The 5,325-nt window shown below is 46.2% G+C and overlaps 1 non-coding gene across 1 annotated transcript; it reads right to left on the reverse strand.

Moving 5' to 3' along the window:
* Window positions 1-2,882: 2,882 nt before the first annotated feature.
* TRNAW-CCA (transfer RNA tryptophan (anticodon CCA)) lies at window positions 2,883-2,954 on the reverse strand. Its single transcript has one exon. It is a non-coding gene; the product is annotated as a tRNA-Trp (tRNA).
* Between the last annotated feature and the right edge of the window lie 2,371 nt (window positions 2,955-5,325).

Here is a 5,325-nt window from a genome sequence, read left to right on the forward strand (position 1 = left end):
CTCTGAGGTTTAAAAGCTTTCTGCATTAGCATTGCTCGGATGTTTGTTAGAAATGGAGATTCTCAGGTCCCTCCCAGACCAACCGAGTCAGGCATAGGCAGGCTCAAAAGTTGTCTGTTGAACACGCCCTCTAAGCAACAGGAATGTGCCTTCAAGTCTGTGAAGCACTTAGAGTAACAGCTGGGACATAGGAAGTGGTAAAATTAATGTTAACAGCTTACTCTTATATTATCATCGTTATTAGCCAGGGCATTCATTACCCTTCCCCCCAGGGCTTTGGGAGAAGTTTGGCCCAGCTCTGGAGGAGAAAAGGCTGAGCACACCCTTCACCCTCAGTAAGCGTCCTGGTCCCTGTGGACTGGTCTGTTTTGTTTTGTCCAACGGAAAAATTCCAACCCCCAGAACAGTGCTCAGACAGAGCCTGAATGTCACAATTATTTACTGCATGAACGTGGCGCCCCTCTTCTCACTCTGTCTCATCTGTTAGTCTGGTCTATGAGTGAAGCGAAGTCGCTCAGTCGTGTCCGACTCTTTGCAACCCCATAGACTGTAGCTTATCAGGCTTCTCTGTCCATAGGATTTTCCAGGTAAGGATACTGGAGTGGGTTGCCATTTCCTTCTCCAGATGAATGCAACAAAGTGATGTCACGACACACCCATTAGAAGGACCATCACCAATATTCAACAAGTGATGTCTCTTAAAGATTCTTTATAATGTGAAATCTGAAACTGTATGAATGAAATTTCATAGTCTCTTACATTAAAATCCAGTTCTCTCTCTCGCACATTTTACTAGGGTTGATCTTTGGGTTTCTTTTTTTAACTTTTTATTTTATATTGGTTGATTAACAATGTTATGATAGTTTCAGGTGTACAGCAAAGCGATCCAGTTATACATATACATGTAGCAATGTACACTTTTGATGAGTACACTTCTCTGCATGATGATTTCAACCAAAAGTTTAACAACATAAACAATCATGGGATGTCAGGTGATTTGTGTCTTTTATTGTTCCTGAAGGGACAGCCCTGTGGAGGGGTAAGGTAGTCCAGAGTCCAACGCCTGGACCCTGAGCTTAGGCATTAGTATCCTCATCAGTAGATGACAAGGGAATCCAGACTCAAGGAAATTGCCAAAAGTTTGTCTGTGGTGGCTGGCACAGCCAGTGACCTCTCTTTGGCTCCCTGTGTGAAGGTAACCCAGGTCTGGGCCATTGGACGTGCAGGTGTGTGCAGAGGGGCCCATGCACAGTACAACTCCAGGACTGCATGGACTTCTATTGCTAGCATTCTCCGAGCCTGAGAGACATCCCTGCATTTCTGTATTACCTCCCAACATCATGCTCATTCTTTCCAATCACATGCTCTCATTCTTTCTAGAAAATGATTACAATTCCTAATGAACACACAAAAATAAACCTCTTCACTAACCAGAGAAAAAAAATGTACCACCTGAATGGAACTTGCACCAGAATGCAGTAGGAGCTGGACTAATTATCCCTGTCTCTGCAGATGGACACGTTCAGCCCAGTCGGGTCAAGGGGAGCTGCCTTGTTGAGGGCAGCATTTCCAAAGGTGTTCTTCAGAATGCTAGTCCCTTGAGATGTTAACTGGGGCAGTGGTGTGACAATTTCATGCTCAAATGTATTTAGGGAACTGCTAGATGTAATGTTATAAGGTGCATGTTCTTGCTGCAGGACTTCTCAGAGCCTTTACTATGCTAGTGGGCATATTGAATCACCAACATGAGGATCAAGTAGGTAGCCTTTCTCTAACTTATCAGATTTCTCAGCTCTTTTCTGATGAGAAGGGCACTTTGTGAGAAGTGTTCCCTGGTGCTCATAATGAAAAACACTGACACAGAGACACAACCTTCGTCTAATCAGGGGACCTAGCTTGCAGATCCAGCTTAGCTATCAATCAGCAGGACACCTTGAGAAAATCCCCTTTTTCTTGGAGCCTCAGTTAATTTGAAGGAAAGGCTTCAAAAACCAAGGATATGGATTGGCTAGAGAGAGGAGTGGTGTTCTAACCATTATCTTACCACATTTTGCCTTTTTTGCATTTAATACTGTGGCATTAAGCAATGCAACTTGATTGTTTATGTATGGAGTAAATGCTACTGATAGCTAACCCAATAGCTATTACTCTCATTTCTTGCTAAAAGAATCCTGATTTTTCCCAAGTGGCATTGAGCCCCATAATAGGTTGAATCGCATTCTTTTCTATTTAAAAGTTGTCATATGAAGGTGTGATGGTTGGAGCTGTGGCAGCCATCTTTTGAGCATAAGACAACAAGGATGAAAACCAAAAAGCTGAGGAGGCAGAGGTAGGAGGGAAGGAACCTGTATCTTTTATGTCTTCATTAAACTGCTGAGCTAATGTTTAAACTACTTACCTCTAATTTCAGGGCCTTCCCTGGTGGCTCAGACAGTAAAGAGCCTGGTTGCAGAGTGGGAGACCCAGGTTCGATCTCTGGGTCCAGAAGATCCCTTGGAGAAAGACATGGCTAACCCACTCCAGTACTCTTGCCTGGAAAATCCCATGGATGGAGGAGCCTGGCAGGCTACAGTTCATGGGGTCTCAAAGAGTCGGACACAACTGAGTGACTTCACTTTCACTTCTAATTTCTTGTCAAAAAAACAATAAGTGCCTTCATAGTTTTAGTTACTACTAGTTCGACTTGCCTGTGCTTGTACTCAGACATAAACTTACTGATAATATTTGTTTTTATCTTTTATTATTCTATTTTCTCATTTGTAAGGGATCCTCAGTTGCGAGCTGTGCGACCCCGTGAACTGTAGCCTACCAGGCTCCTCCGTCCATGGGATTCTCCAGGCAAGAATACTGGAGTGAGTTGCCATTTCCTTCTCTAGGGGATCTTCCCGACCCAGGGATCGAACCCGGGTCTCCTGCATTGGAGGCAGATGCTTTAACCTCTGAGCCACCAGGGAAGTGCAATCATGATTAATTTAGTAGTAAAGATGAGATAGGAGGCTCTGGTATAATAACAGATAAAATCCTGAAATCTCAGTGACTTCACCCAGTAGTATCTATTCCTCATTCTATCATAGTCCAATATGAGGTAGGTAACCCCACCCCAACTAGTAGCTATGTTTTCTGAAACATATTGTATACTAGTCAGGTTAAGCTAACCCACTCCACTGTTCTTGCCTGGAGAATCCCAGGAACGGGGGAGCCTGGTGGGCTGCCGTCTATGGGGTCACACAGAGTTGGACACGACTGAAGCGACTTAGCAGCAGCAGCAGTAGCAGCAGGTTAAGCTAAGTTACAATGATAATACCTGAAATTTCAGTGGCTTAGTACATAAAGGTTTATTTTCAGCTCAATTTAAGTCTTCTCTTGGGCCACTGACTCTCCAGAAAAGTTCTCTTCCAAGTGGCAACGCAGGGGTCCAGGCTGTGTCTTATAGATACAGACTCCAGGAGAGGTGATTTCCTGGCTGCGGAAGACAGAAAGGAGAGTACTGAGGGTCATGAACCAACCCTTAAATATTTTGCCCTGGAAGTGACATCACTTCTCTTCAATTACAGTACATTGTCCAGAACCACTCACATATCCCAAAGTAACTTCAAGAGAAGCTGGGAGACATAGGGATGCATCTGGTATTTGGAAAGTGTTAATTGTCCTTGGCATAATTATTAATGGCTTGTTTAATAAAGTTGTCTCTGACTGAGAGCCTGAAATATATTGGATGGAAGCTGAGAGCGGGGAGAAGTGGAGAGCAAAACTTCCCTGAATCCACTGAATCCAGCTTCCAGAGGCCAGGCCAGGCACTGGGTTCAAGGTAGCACAAGGAAAGAGGCAGCCTAGGACCCAGAAGTCTGGTTGTAGTCTTTGTGTTCCTATGTGCCTTGGGCAAGCCACTTTCTATGGGATAGCCTAATCTGAAAAATCAAGCTTTTGAGCCTGTTCTAGTCACTATGGCCGTGTGCCAAGTCACTTGAGTCATGTCCGACTTTTTGCAACCCCATGGACTGCAGCCCACCAGGCTTCTCTGTCCATGGGGATTCTTCAGGAAAGAATACTGAAGTGGGTTGCCATATCCTCCTCCAGGGGATCTTCCCAACCCAGGGATTGAACCCAGGTCTCATGTCTCCTGCATTGGCAGCTGGGTTCTTTACCACTAGCACCACTTGGGAAGCCCCATGGCTGGGTAATATTATCCTAAAACAAGAAACTCTCGCTCATGGTTTTCCTGGGTCAGGAATGCAGGAGTGGCTGGCTGGGTGGTTCTGCCTCAGGCTGTCTTATCTCAGTCGTTGAGAGGTTTGATAGGGTTGCAGCTCCACTTCCACAGTGGCTCACATGGCTGGCTTCTTGGTGCTGGCGGCTGGCCAAAGGTCTCAGTCCCTGTCCACCCGGGCCTCTCCACGGGCCTGCTGGGGCATCCCCATGGCCTGGGACTGGCTCCCTCCCCAGTCCAAACCATCCCATCTACCAAGATGGAAGCTTCGTGCCTTCAAACATCTGGCTTCAGAAGTCATACATCAACACTCTACTGCATTCTGTGTGTCGCACAGGCCCACCTGTCTCAGCATCAGAGGGGACCTCACTAGGGTTGGACACTGGGAGGTGAAATTATGGAGGACCAGCAGGAAGACTGGCTTCCCAAACCCCATCTCTAAATTCTGACATCTTTAGTGTGTGATGCAGCAATACCCCTCCCTCCGAGGAAAGTACAGATTCTCCTAAGATTTCCTAAAATGCTCTTGGTCCTCTGGAAGTGGAAGTGAAAGTGAAAGTTGCTCAGTCATGTCCAACTCTTTGTGACCCCATGGACTATAGAGTCCATGGAATTCTCCAGGCCAGAATACTAGAGTGGGTAGCCTTTCCCTTCTCTGGGGGACTTTCCCAACCCAGGGATCAAACCCAGGTCTCCCGCATTGCAGGCAGATATAACCAGCTGAGCCACAAGGGAAGCCCAACCTGGTTCTCTGGGATGAGATATTTTCTAGAAAAAGAACCCTCAGAGTAAATTCATTTTCTACTTAATTCTTTCAAGAACTCTGAAACAGATGCTGTATTTATCATACCCATTTCACAGATTGGGACACTGAGGCCCAGAGAGGTTGAACTTGCCTAAGGTCATGGTTGGCACATGCTGAGCCAGATTTCACACACAGAGCCTGTGTTATCAGTACCTGCTAGAGCTAGGCTGAGCTGCAGAGGTGAGGGTAATGCCCCTGCCTCTCCTCCCCACCTCCCCATCTCCCCAGCCTTGAGCCCTAGTGTTTTCTCTGCAGCCTGGAAGTAGGGTGCTAATGTGCCCCTTCTGGGGAAGCTCTTGGCAGTGTCCAGGCA

The sequence above is a fragment of the Bubalus kerabau genome, chromosome 3 (assembly GCF_029407905.1).
Source record: "Bubalus kerabau isolate K-KA32 ecotype Philippines breed swamp buffalo chromosome 3, PCC_UOA_SB_1v2, whole genome shotgun sequence".
Lineage (NCBI taxonomy): Eukaryota > Metazoa > Chordata > Mammalia > Artiodactyla > Bovidae > Bubalus > Bubalus kerabau.